At 35.2% G+C, this 15102-nt stretch overlaps 1 long non-coding RNA gene across 1 annotated transcript; it reads left to right on the top strand.

Moving 5' to 3' along the window:
• The first annotated feature begins 2796 nt into the window (after positions 1–2796).
• LOC116177956 lies at positions 2797–7303 on the top strand. The gene is made up of 4 exons (XR_004146785.1): positions 2797–2891; positions 2959–3149; positions 6905–6964; positions 7183–7303. It is a non-coding gene; the product is annotated as an uncharacterized LOC116177956 (long non-coding RNA).
• Positions 7304–15102: the final 7799 nt, after the last annotated feature.

The following is a 15102-nucleotide window of genomic DNA, read 5'->3' as shown; positions in this document are numbered from 1 at the left end:
TTCAAATTTGAAGTTTAGTGTCAAGATTTCAGCTTGGAATAATTTTTATTTGGTCCTCACAGCTCTCATTTCAAATGAAAGGCGCCACCTTCAGATCTGCAGCGAATAATGTCTTTCAAAGCTCAAATTTGAAACTTGGTGTCAAGATTCATTCTGAAATTATTTTTATGCGGTCTTCGTGGCTTTCATTTTGAAGTGATATGCGTGTCTTTCAAATTTGCAGCGAATAAAGTCTTTCAAAGTTCGAATTTGAAGTTTATTGTCAAGATTTCATCTTGGAATAATTTTTTATGTGGTCCTCATAGCTCTCATTTCAAATGAAAGGCGTCACTTTCAAATCTGCAGCGAATAATGTCTTTCAAAGCTGAAATTTGAAATTTGGTGTCAAGACTTCATCCTAAAATTATTTTTATGCGGTCTGCGTGGCTTTCATTTTGAAATGAAAAGCGTCACTTTCAAATCTGCAGCGAATAAAGTCTTTCAAAGTTCAAATTTGAAGGTTAGTGTCAAGATTTCAGCTTGGAATAATTTTATGTGGTCCTCACAGCCCTCATTTCAAATGAAAGGCGTCACTTTCAAATCTGCAGCGAATAATGTCTTTCAAAGCTCAAATTTCAAATTTGGTGTCAAGACTTCATCCTGAAATTATTTTTATGCGGTCTTCGTGGCTTTCATTTTGAAGTGAAAGGCGTCTCTTTCAAATTTGCAGCGAATAAAGTCTTTCAAAGTTCATATTTGAAGTTTAGTGTCAAGATTTCAGCATCAGAAAATTAAATAGGACTGAAAAAAATCGACACTTTTTTCAGATTTCTTCAATGTTGTACAAAATTAAATTTCCTATAATTTACAATTTTGCTTCTAAGACTGATAGTCACGGAGATATGCACTAAAAAAAAATACGAAAAATCGCTTTTTATGGAACTTCTAACTTTTGAAGGGAGGGAGGGGTAAACATAGCAGTTAAAATGACGGCATGGTGATGCTCAAAAACTCTTTTGGACCATGTGTTTCGCTAAGTGTGTACTACGCATTAGGATACTCGCTTCGCCCTCATTAATCAAACTTCAAACTCATGGAAAAAAGTTTCACTTTCAAAACTAGTTGTACAAATAACTACTAATATAAAATTTCAATTTTTATATAGAACTTTTGATGTAATTCTATGTTTTGAATAATGTTAACTGTCAGTGATGACAGGAGTCATCATAGACATTTGGAAATGTCAAAAATGCGGCTGGTAAAGTGACAAGACAAGCGGCAGGAAACGTAGTCTGATCTGCCTCTGTCATGGAACTAAAATTTCCTGACAGAAAGTAGGCATGAAAATGAAGGTTTCGGGACGATTTTGGGTAAACTTATTTTAACGCTCATTTTGTGTACTTCTACCGATTGATCATGTGTCATGATAACGAAAAATGGGGACTAGGTAGAATAAAAACAAAATACACGAGAAAGAGCCTGGTTAATCAGAATTTAACTTAACAAATTAATGTACGTCGATGTTCGTCCAAATTTCCCGAACGTGATTCACGTTTTCAATTTCGAAATATGGATAAGAAAACGCCTTGAAAGTTGATGACCTGTACCTGTTTGTTATCTTTAGTGACAGACCGCTATAGAAATCGTTTCTGCAGTTGTCATATTCGTCAGTCGGTAATTTGTGCTCGAATTTGTTGCAGTATACAATTTTTCATGCTATTTTCTGGGTAAGCCATAATTTTCCTTCTATTAAAGAGTTGTTTCTAAAACACGCAACGTTTATTTAAACAATTTACACCATTTGAAGTTAAATTTTTTGGCCCGATAGGTATTAGACATTATTACAAAAGGTACTAAGGGTTGCACACATACATTCGCGGTCCTTAGCATTATTATGTACTACATGGAAAATATCTAAAAACAAGTCCCATTCGTAACTGGACAAATTATAGTATAAAAATATTACATCCTTTTTACACTCGGTTTTGAAGTACCCCTTGAAAATTTTAAATTAATAAGGGTCGTGTGGCACCTCGTTGGAAAAGGATTTTCGTTTTTTTTGCGGAGTTTGGCCTCTTATCTCCTCTTAAATTCAACATCTAATGCTCTGGTTGAATTGAACTCTAATAAATACACGTATTTTCTTTACACATTTTTGGATGTACAATACTGGTTTGACTCATAAAAAGAAAAAACACAAAGTGCAATGCCTATTTTGTGATCACGTGTCTATGCCAACTTTGATTATTATCCAAAATTGATCTTTACCGCACAATGAATTCCTGGCACATTCTCCTGTTCAAAGTATACTATTGAAATTAAATATAAAATTCCAATCAATGAACCAAAATACCTCAAATCGCCTTGTTAGGATTCGATTCTAATGAATAAATGCAGAATATTCAAATTGAACAAAAAAATCAGACATTACTTTTTTTGAGGCCCGAAAAAAAATTGTCTCAGATCGACCCGGAAAAAAAATTTTCTTACAGAACGTGGCCTGTAGAATCCATAATTTAAAACAGTTCCAAGATTGGGCCACTAGTTCAAAAGTTACAGCCCTTTGAATTTTCTTTCGAAATTGGTTTCTAGCAGGAACAAAATTCAATCAACTTAAGACTCTGCTACACAGAGAGCGATATGCGGTCAGCGGTCTGCAATATTTGTATTTTGTTAACGGTCTGTACTCTCCCTATTGGACAGGTACAATGCATATTTACATAGAATACAGATATCGCAAACCGCGCTCTGTGTGTCAGAACTTTTACAGGGAAAAATTGATCTTATTTCGCCTTGGAAAATTCCGCTCTCTTTTACAGATATGGAAACAGGTCGCTTCGATGGTACAGTTGACCGATGGCCAATGCGTCAACGATGTGCCTTTGTCATACTTTTCCGCTCGGCTTTAAGAGGTAAGATTTCTTTATATAATTTTTGTTTTAGATCCTACCATTTATTGAAAATGTTATGACGTTTCAGGTAGTTTATGTCATCCACTGCGGGCACACGCCTTATCGTTTTCCACACCACAAACATGACTTGGGATCCATAAGAAATTTACTCGGCAGTGACTAGTGGCTAAAACGTGTCCAAGATTTTGAATTCTTTGGACAAATGGGTCAGAGGAGAACAACAGACCTTCCAGAGCACTACGGGAGTCACTACCAAACGTGAGTCAGCATGGTGTTTCTGTGTATTCTTATTCAAAAATTAAACTTAGTGGCGTTATTTAAGGGATGATATGTGTAGATAGAAACGTTTCATTTAATTACCGATCAAACATCCCCAGCAAACACTTACGTTTAAAAAACGTTTTTAAAGCGCTTTGAAAGGAGAAATTCGGTATTGGTAGTATGGTATACTTTTTTTGTAGACCAATTTTATACTCTTCGTTTAAAATACTATTTTTACTCATATATATAAACCATACAGTTCATGTTCTACATGGATGTGTATAAATGAACGTTTTGATAAACGTATATTACACTACGTTGGTTTACCATACGGGGTTTACTTTGGTATTTCCTATAAAAAACGAATATAAATTAGGTATACTCTACGTATCAAAAATACGTATTGTTTATGTCATATCCTAACGACACTGTTATAAGAAACGTTGACAATAAGTAGATAAATAAACGTTTTCAGTATCGTATACAATACGTTTCTAATTTACCATATACTGGAATATTGGTTTGCTTGCTTGCCCTACAAGGACACGAATTTTACTCCATTACTGAAATTGGTACATGGAATTACATTATTATATGCGACCGTTTTATGCGTATATTTTAAATATTTTAACACTGTTTATTTTGCACATTCTCACGTATGCATTTGCATATGTGTTGTGTGATAATTAGAGTTATGGCTTCATCCAAAAACATTGCGGAATTTGGTAAGTTGACAATAATAATAGGATGATATTTTCTGATATTTATCTTTATTAGGACGTGGCAAAGCACTATTCTGGACGGGAAAACTGAATCGACCCCGCTGTTGGCTGTCGCTATTTTCAACAGATCGTCATTTAAACTTATTTTTTTTTATTCTGCAGAAGGATGCTTCTTCAACGCAAACCGGCGCCTCCTATATGTATGCAAAGACGGACAGAATAAATTGGAAATGACTCATCTTGGTAGTTAAAAGTTCTACAAACTCGGAGCGGGTACCTCAGGATCCCTAGCGACGCCACTCACTGATGCGAAGGCAACAAGAATATCCAGGTTTGCAAATAGGAAATGAAGAAAATGGGTCGTGACAGACTTGGTAATTATTATGTGCTTTATAAAGATTGTCTTAAATTGAATAGGATAACATGGCTATCTTTGTTATTATTAATAATAATTATTGTAATAATTTATTGTAATTTATTGTAATTGTATTTATTTACCCAACAACAACAACCAATAACACGGCAACTACATCTTCCAGTATGCTCTACATAATTAACAGAAAGTTTAATTTTTAATTTAATTATAATTAGTGAATTCCAAAAACTATCTTAGCAAACTCTTTGATTAATTTTAATGATGGATTATGAATATCAGATTCGGTTAAATGCCTGATGCATATTCCGATGCGATATTTTGAAAAAAATAAATCGTTTCGTAGATAATTGGAAATAAGTGAAAATCGCCAATTTCAAAAGGTTCAAATATTCTAGTAACAAAGAGAGCTATCGAAATAAGTTTCAAATAAAAGTTTCAAGATTCGATGGGATAAATTCAATGGACGAATTTTTCAAAATGGCGGTTTTCGAGATATTGACATCAAATTCCATACTTTAAATTGAATTGATCCCATATTGGAGTTTGATACAGTTATTTATCATTCAAATAATAAACATGGGTAAAATTACAATTTGCACTTTTTCTTAATAGTTGGCCATGGAACCAGCAAACAATTGACATTTGCAATATTACAAGCCAGTAATTTTATTAAAGAATTAATTAACATAAAAAATATAAAAACCGAATTTAAAATCAGAGGAAATGCATTCCATTATTAACTAAGCACATTCGGCACCGTTGAGCTACTGCAGCCGCTACCTTGCGCAATATATTCCTATTAAAGAAATGTTACATTGTAAAATGACAATTACACCTCTATGGTAGTTTTGTTTCCATGGCCAACTATGATTAAAAATTGAAAATTGTAATTTTACCCATGTTTATTATTTGAATGATCACTTTTTATACATGTTTGGTAAGAGAAAAAAAACTGTATCAAACTGAGTAAAAATCCAATGTGGCGTCCATTCAAAATAAGGAAGATGATGTCAATATCTCGAAAACAGCCATTTTGAAAACTTTTTTTCTACGTTCATCGAGTTTATCCCATCGAATCTTGCAAGTTTTTTTTGAAACTTTTTTCGATAGTTCTGTTTATTACTAAAATATTTGAATTTTTTAAAAAAGTCGATTTTCACTTTTTCCTTCAAAACGATTTATTTATTTTTTATCCATCGGCATCAAAAACTACACTGCCAAATTATCCGAATCTGTAAGTATAATAATGACAAGGATAGCCATATTATCGTACTCAATTTAAGCCACCCTGTATAATTTAGAACTTTTCATTTGATTAAGTATACAGTCTACAAAGCCCATATATTTCATTTATTATAAACGTTTATTGGCAGTGAATTATCCATGAATTTAATACGAATAATGCGTAATTTACTACATACGCGAAGTTTTAACGTATTCAGTAAACGCATATAAATCTTATATCAATGGGAATAATAAACGCATACAAGAATATAGCAATTTTCGCCGGATATTTATGTGTACTATATACTAGTGTATAATGAGGTTTTGTACACGTAGGGTTTTAGTCTACTACAACCGCATTTTATACGGAACTGTTACGTTCACTTAAGAAAAACTGCCAAGTTTGCAAATTATTTCTAAAAAAATAAAGCTTATGGCGTATACGTCTTCTTGACGTTATTTAAGGGACGATATTAACTTATGTGGTACACCAAATATTTTTCTTCCTTTGATAGATTATGATTAAAAGGTCTACAAAGGATCCTCAAATTGCGTTCTGGAAATCCCCTTGTCTTCAAGTTAGTTCCTCTTACATGTGTAGCAATTCTTAATTGCAGTGGTTGTAACCTTTGTGGTACTTCAAATATTTTGTTTCATCGGTAAATTTTTATTAAATGTAACCAACCCTGAAATGACCATCTAAAAATAAATTTTCTTCTTATTTTCAACTTGCGTAATTTTTTATAAAATGCGCACTTAACATTTGTAGCAATCCAATACAGGAGGATATGGTTGGGTTTTTTGCTTCTTCTTTGTAAGTACGCCATTTGCAATTAATCTACTTGACGTCTACCTTCTTTCTTACAATTCTCCATCGATGATTGTTGCACATTCATCTATAATTATCCCACTTCTTTAAAGAGGGCCTTAATTTCTAATTTTGGATTCAAGTTATAATAATTTCAAGTTTTAATTTCAAGTTCTATTTTAATTGTTACCAGTTTAACGGACCAGTACAAATTGGATTTAATTCAACCGTAAAGACCAGTCTTTGGGAGACGCTTTACCTACCATTCTGTCGACGTCATCCACTGATAAGAAGCCGCCATTTACTGAAATTGGGTCACTGGGTCATGCACCAGAATTGATATCAAGGATTCGATCGTTAACCATGAAACAATTTCCGTAACTATTTAGCGTAATAATTCATCATTATTTTGAGCCTTCAGGGTTATAAGCTATCGCAATCAGTTAATTTGTTACCTTCAGTACCTATTCATTATCTTTGCGAATGCGAATTCTGTTAAGTTATGGTCGAGTTTTACACGCGAATGTTATGATAGCCCGCCACTTCCTTCTGAAGAGGTCGACCGAGTCAGTATCGTATCTTGTGATAGAAGCTTACTACAAGTAGTTTGTTTTGGTTGCAGGTTTATTATGGATCCGGGAACTGAGCTCACTTCTGTGGATGACATCTAATTTACATTAAGGTAAGCGTTGTCTTTTTATGTTTTGTTTCTATTTGGCCTATACGTGCGCATTTTTAAAATTTTGCACATTTGAATATTTGTACGTTACGCTATTCCATTGGGGAGGCAATTTTTATTTTGCCATTCAATGACAATAAACCAGCCTTTATGTTGGTAGTTCAATTAATTTGTATTCTTACCAAAATACAAAGTCAGAACTAAAACTTTCTTTTTTCTAGAGGATTTCGACCGCGCACCGATGGATTTCGACGAGGGTGTTGATGGCCTCATCGCTAAATATGGAGACCGATGCCGCATCCCACTTGACCAATCCGCCCTTTTCTGAACTTGCCGTCAGGTAATGAACAGATTTAATTGAAATCCTTCAAAACGATTTTTTTCCATAATCATACTTTTGAAATTTGTTTTATAAAGTTTTTGTTTTGTTTTCGGAATCGTTTCATGCGACTACTTACGGGGAGTACCTTTTTCTTTAAACAAAACGTTCTTCGGCGATAAATTAGGTTCCTTTCACTGTAACTGACTTAATGGCAGAGTATAATTACCTGCTTTAATATCATTTTGCTTTTAGTGAATATTCTTTAAAGAATTAAACTTTTTCAATAAGTTTTATAACTCACCGCGGCCGAATAATGCGAAAAATTAAAGAAAAGGTAAATTAGATTATATGATTCAAGTTACCGAACATCATATTTAATTAACGAGAAACCGAATTTCGTTCAAAAGCTTATTTATGGCTAAAACAACAAGTAAATTGGCTAATAAAGCTTTGTTTTAAGAGAAACTGGGTCATAACAATTTTGTCTTATTTAGTCAGTCAATGTTGATATAGTTATGCAATCGTCCCAACTTAAATAAGGACGGTCAATTTCCGCGTCCTTTCAGTAAAATTAATTAATAGTAATTGATAAGGACCCAAAGGACTGTAGCAAAAAAATGCGAAGAGCCGAAGTAAAATAAGCACATAAGTACACATTGGCCGCATTTCTAGAATAAAATAATTAAGTGGTTCCATAACATAATCCCGTGCCATTTACGTTCGTCCTGGCGTATATCCTTAATGTAATGTGGGCTAAACCACAAGCTAAGAACTGCCCCCAGTCTCGGTGACAATTAGACCCCAGTCCCTTCCTGTAGGATTATACCTCTTGCAGGACATTTCGCAACCTTCAAAATCCCGGATTACGCTCAACCCCGAACTTCATATATCAATTTAGATTTTTATCTTATCTCATTATTCACCGCGAAAGTAATTTGCGCAATTAAGCCTCTCATTATATGGAAAAAAAGGAGAAAATATCCGAGCGCTTTCGAGTACGGTAGTAGTGCTTTAAAATTCTTCGGCAAAGAAAACTGGCGTATAGAATTTTGTAATAACGTTTTAATAATTAATTTTGTCATTACAAACGTTTCATTACTCCGAAAGGTCTCCTCCGTTATTGGAGTACGTTGTCAAAAGGGGATTAATTTCGACATTGCCAGATTGCTTATTTATTATGTCAGCTTCATCACAGCGCTACCACCATTATTACATTGGACGTGGTGTGTTTAGTGTTACATGAGTTCCTTATAATTTAGCTTGACAGGTCCTAGCTAGGTGTATGTGGGTGTAAGTTTTGTCGGCAAATGACAACGTGAATTATTCGAAGCGTATGATTTAGATTCTGAGACCAACCTTCAATTTTCTTAGGGGGTTTTCGTAGCTGCATCTGTTATAATTAGCATTCGCGTTTTAAACAGTGGAAACAAATCCAATTTAAGGATCTCTTTCTATTTTGACAAACAAACAACAACATCTGTTTTTTTAAACAATATACCAACTACAGCATTTTATAAATTGTATGGTGCGATACATTTCCGGTTACGTGACACTAATAAGCCCCCCTGGTACGATCATGATATTACTAAAAATGAATACAGGGCAGAAATTAAGCGTGTTCAACAAAAAAAATTGCGGAAGAAGCTCTAAATCTTCCAAAATCTTAATTAAAAGCGTATTTTTCCACGATTTAATAAACGTTAAACAATGATGCACAACTATTATACATATTTTAATTATACCTCAATAGCAGTAAATGGTTTTTTACATGGAAAAGGCGTTCCAAGTTAACCGGTGATCGCTAACAAAGAGGCGATCTATGGAAGGTACGAGAGATATTCCTTCCCCTCTCGACTGTATAAGGCAGTAAGACTAAGCAGCAATTCATACGGAAAAGTCGTTCAAAGTTAATCGGCGGTCGATACCAACGAATTGGTGTATGAAACATGCAGGAAGTGCCCGGGTTTCCTCTCTCGGTGATCGAACAACTCTATCTTCGCCAGGTGCAACATATAGCCTTCACTACGACATTCTTCTTCTCTCAGGCATTCAAGTTTAGACTATACGCTTCAAAAAGTGGTGTTATTAAGGTGTATCCACATGTGACATGGAAATGTCGCTTATTTGGTGTGTAAGTCGAACAAAACCTAAAATTATATTGTATATTATACCTGTTATACTACGTTTATTACATTAACTGTTAATCTACACGTTAAACCCAGCATATTTCAATTTAGTAGACGAAGAAGTTAACATAACCCCCTAAAAAGGTTAGCTGTCACGTTTGTTTATAAATAAATAAGTAAAGCTGTCGCTTAAAATTTTTCATCAGTTTCGGCAACTTAAGAATGGCGAAATATAAGTAAAATAACACCAGATTTCGAGGAAATGATTTTTAATTAAGATTGTGGAAAATTTAAGGCTTTTTCCGCAATTTTTTTTTATTAATTTCATTATCATATTTGGCTCATTATCATAGGCCAATAGTTTGTACATTGGTATCCCCTCCCAATTGTCTAGTAATCTGAGCTTTTTTGCCGAATCTCGAGTCGAAAACTATATGGGCCTCAGTGTAATTCGTGAATTTGTGTTCGATCGATCCTTTGACTGAAGCTTATACTAACTAAATAAACAAATAAACTTATAACTAATAAAATTTCAATCGGAAAAAGTGGGGGGTGCTAACTTGATTTCAAATTAGCACCCCCACCTTAAAATCGGCTTTCCGGTGAAACTAAGCGGGTACAAATCCATTGTATAAATTAGTCTTTAATGTACACATTCCATTTCGTCTAATTAATTCTGAGAATTGCTCTTTTTTTAGTAAAAAAAATTGCTTAAATTATGAAAATCTAATTTTGGTATAAATTAGTCTTAAACAAGTATTTCGGGTTGAATATAATGGTATCACTATTTTGTATAGTTCTACGTTTTCGCAAAAATCGCCGTTTTTTATTAGGTTTAGGCGTAGGACAGGAAAGGCGGGGCGCATGTTGGGCCGTAGGTAAACGTTGTTTGCCGCCGCGAACGGGGAGAGACGGGTCTACGGGAGAGCCCTAGCTATGCCGAACTCGCCTTCGGCTCGCTCGGCATTGGTGTAGGAAAAATGCGAGCAGTTTTTCGTCGCGAGAAGGGCGAGCTCGAGCTATGCCGAGCTCGCCTTCGGCTCGCTTGGCATTGGTATGCACTTCGCATTTTGTGACCGAAACCGTTTATCGACCCCGACATTCGGGACGGCGGTTGGTTTATGCCGAACTCGCCTTCGGCTCGCTCGGCATTGGTATACGAGGCGCGTGTTAAGAATCGAATTCCTAGATTATTTTACTTCGTTAGGGGGAAGGGTTATTAAGAATGTGTGTTTAAATTTGTATTTTCAAAAAGTTAAAAAAAAATTCTCAAACGTACAAATAACGTTATGTACAACGCTGCTTGGTGTGATGTTCTGTTTAGCTTCATTTTTGTTTGAATTTGTGTTTTAAATTAAAAAAGTTAAAAAAAACTTCTTAAACCTACAAATAACCTAGTCCGAAGCTGCTTAGTGTCACACTCTGTTTAGCTTCATTAAGAATTTTTGTATGAGTGTGTAGTACAAAGGAAATTAAAAAAATAATCGAGGTTGAGGAGCGAGTTTACCGGAGAACCCTTCGGCTCGCTCGGCATTGGTATGAAAAAAAGTGTAGTGTGTGTTTGGCCGTTGGTAAATGTCGTTTGCCACTGTGGACGTAGAGAGACGAATCTAAGGGAGAGCCCTAGCTATGCCGAACTCGCCTTCGGCTCGCTCGGCATTGGTATAAAAAACATGTACTGTGTGTTTGGCCGTTGGTAAATGTCGTTTGACACCGTGGACGTAGAGAGACGAATCTAAGGGAGAGCCCTAGCTATGCCGAACTCGCCTTCGGCTCGCTCGGCATTGGTGTAAAAAAATGTGCTGTGTGTTTGGCCGTTGGCAAGTGTCGTTTGCCACCGTGGACATAGAGAGAGTCCCATGATTTTCATACGTGCTCATTTATTTTAGGTTGATAAGTAACGCATTTGATCTAGTTTACTATCGTTTGCAGTACGTAAAAGACAAAAATATGAAAGATCAAGCTACTGTCATTAGTTTAGGTACCTATATTTTTTATACGAACAGAGAAAAAATAAGTTCTTTTTTTGCAAATTGCTGGACGATTGTATAGACTTTCATCACCACACATTTTCAAAATCCTCGCACAACAACACATATCACTTGCTACATTAAGTCCGTTTTCCATAATTTTACTTCCTGTATTATTCAACGGTATTGTCGTAACAGACGTCTACGTCATATAATCACTATGACAAATTTTTAATTTTACCAGTCTCAAAATACTGTCAGCAAAACTGAGAGGACGACAGATTAGTGCCATTATGACACCCCGGAACAAAATGGCAGACCACAAACACTCGATGTACACCCTGTATATTTAGTGTCAAATATACCGACACACGCGATTCTATTTGGTTTCATCGGAATAAAATGGTCGACCAGTTAACGACCTATTGTGGCCTATTACAAATACTCTATGTATAACTTAACATTACACCCTGTATATTTAAAATGAGACAGTCAATCAGAAAACAAAATTCAAATTCGCCCTCACAAATTCAAATTTACTCCAACAAAATGGCAGACATCCGGAAATTCAAAAATTTAAATCTCCCGCTCAAGTTTCGAGCTACCTTTTGACGTTCATCCAAAGACATGGACCGAACCTTCTCGCAGTGGGCGCTAGAATGATCGCCATCACAAGAGTTACAAATCTCACCTTAAGACCCTTCAGAACAGTATTTTTCCCTTTCTTGGACTTGTCCGGTTCACTCGGTTTAATTTTCTCCGAGGACCTCTCGCATTCTGTAAAACTAGTGTGACATTAGGCCCTCACTTGTCCTCACTAACGTCTCATATCTCTCCTGTAACAATTGCCAAGATATTTTCACCTCAACTACTTTAGTGGTTGTAATATTTCCAGCTATCAGAGCCTCTAGCATGGTGTTCCCCGGCGTAAATCTCTGCCGGGAATAAGTGCGGGGTTTTTTAAGCCGTTCCACATCCAATTGCTCCATTTTCCACGAAAGTTTTCCCAGAACAAAACTCACGAACAAAAAAAGTCCTATCGAGGTCGCCAAATGTTATAATTATGCCCTTGTTGAACAACCACGAATGTGAATCTTTGTACCGCGATACACAGGCGCGTTTTAAACGGTGGAACTCTCTTTCTATTTTCAACTTTTTTACAAACTTAATGAGAACATCGGTTTTTTAAACAATATCGGTTAAAACATAGCACACTCGTACAGATTAATATTATTAAACACATTCGATTTCAAAAGATAGCAAGCGGACAAAAATGGAATGAACGGTGTAAATTTTCATTATTAAACGCATCTGTTGTAGAAAATATGAGAAAATGAATATGTATCATAACATATTACGAAATAGAGTATGTTCGCATTTTCAAATGTTTACTACAGATATTTCGTTACCGGAAAACAATCGATACGATGCTACATCTTTACCCCTCGAAATTATTTTAGGAATACCACAAGGAAGCAAATTAGCTCCACTGCTGTTTGTCATTTTTATAAACGATTTACAATCGGGTTCAATGTCAAATAACAACTGTTCACTCATTAACTATGCAGATGATACAAATGTTATAATGACTGGATTAGATATTTCTAATCTGACACACTGTCACGGAACTCAGGTACTTCAACTAAGTAAATGGTTTGAAAATAACGGCCTGCAATTAAACATAGACAAAACTCAGTCTATTATATTTAAAACAAAACAATCTAAAATGATAACTCCCAAGTCACTAACATTCTCGTCCAACAAAGCACAAATGGAAGTAACGACAGTTAATCATTTAAAGGTACTGGGAATCCGCTTAGATCAGCATCTTGATTTTTCGGAGCATTTCAGTATGATACGTCCGAAACTAAATGCTGCCTGTTACAGTCTCCGCATCATGGCACAGCTGCTTGAGATACAAGATAGGTTACGCATATACCACTCAAATTTTGTATCAATACTTAAATATGGACTATGGTATAATCATTTGGGGAGGCTCCTCACAAATGCAGCGACTATTTAAAATACAAAAGACGGCCATTAGAGTAACCTTCAAGCTAAATAATAGACAAAGCTGCAGAAACATCTTTAAGCACAACAGGCTCTTAACCATATACGGATTATACATCTATGAATGTATAATATTTCTATTTAAAAATTCTCAATACTTTAGAACTAATTCCCTAAACCATCAGTACCTTACGAGAAATAATAATAATAAAATAAATTATGGAATACCTGAATACCACCTGTCATTGTTTAGAAGGGGCACCTACTACAATTCAATGAAATTCTTTAACCATCTCCCAGAAAGTATTAAACTGATTAGGGATATTAACGAATTTAAAAGAAGACTAAAACAGTTTTTAATAAACATGGAACCCTATTCGATTAACGAATTTTTAGAATAGTAGGTAAATGTAATACATTAGGACGTATTTCTTCTTATGCATTGAAAAGACTTCATTTGTATATAGTAAGAAATAAAGAAGTATTATTATTACTATTATTATTATGGTCGGTGTTTCTTGTGAGAACTCAGGTCTAGCCTGGTTAACTAATCGCACGGATTAAAATCAAGTAACGATTAGTGTCTGTGTCTGGTGAAGTTATGTAGGGTCTAAAAAAAAAAAAAAAAAAAATATTCACACACTCGCATTGGAAATCTACGGATAGTATGTAATTCATACTTACCAACATAGCTATTAATGGCCACAATAGTCAACGCTATCAGGAGAGAAGAAAACAAAACAAAAATATCATTATAATAATTCCTGTAATTTTATTAAATAGAGTTTATTGTGTAAGTGTTTCTTTGGCTTTGCGTTTGGGTTGTATACGAGTGGGTTGTGATAACGTGGTGTGTTTATGTGAAGAAGGAGTTTTGTGTTTTTTAATTGTATTTATGGTGTTTCTTTGTTCCTGAGGTCGTATTTGTGAGGTTGTTTGGGTTTTTGGTGGAGATATTGTAGTATTTTGTGAGCCTGTGGTGCTGTTAAGGTTTTTGCGCTTCGGTTGTATACGAGTGGGTTGTGACAATGTGGTGTGTTTCTGTGAAGAAGGAGTTATGTGTTTTTTAAGTGTGCTAGGGCGTGTAACTTTATTGGGTGGACCTGTTTTTATAGTGCATGTTGCGTTACTTGTATTTATGGTGTTTCTTTGTTCTTGACGTTGTATTTGTGTGGTTGCTTGGATTTTTGGTGGAGATATTACAGTATGTTGTGAGCGTGTAGTTCTGTTAAGGTTTTCGCGTTTCGGTTGAATACGAGTGGGTTGTGATAACGTGGTGTGTTTATGTGAAGGAGTTTTGTATTTTTTAACTGTGCTAGGACGTGCAACTTTATTGGGTGGACCTGTCTTTGTAGTGCAAGTTGCGTTACTTGTATTTGTGATGTTTCTTTGTTCTTGAGGTTGTATTTGTGTGGTTGCTTGGGTTTTTGGTGGAGATATTGCAGTATTTTGTAAGCTAGTAGTGCTGTCAAGGTTTTTGCGTTTGGGTTGTATACGAGTGGGTTGTTTCTGAGAAGAAGGAGTATTGCGTTTTTTAACTGTGCTAGGACGTGTAACTTTATTGGGTGGACCTGTCTTTGTAGTGCATGTTGCGTTACTTGTATTTATGGTGTTTCTTTGTTCTTGAGGTTGTATTTGTGTGGTTGCTTGGGTTTTTGGTGGAGATTATTATTATTATTATTATGGTCGGTGTTTCTTGTGAGAACTCAGGTC

Source organism: Photinus pyralis, unplaced genomic scaffold, assembly GCF_008802855.1.
Source record: "Photinus pyralis isolate 1611_PpyrPB1 unplaced genomic scaffold, Ppyr1.3 Ppyr1.4_LG8, whole genome shotgun sequence".
Lineage (NCBI taxonomy): Eukaryota > Metazoa > Arthropoda > Insecta > Coleoptera > Lampyridae > Photinus > Photinus pyralis.
This window is presented reverse-complemented; position numbering and strand designations above follow the sequence as displayed.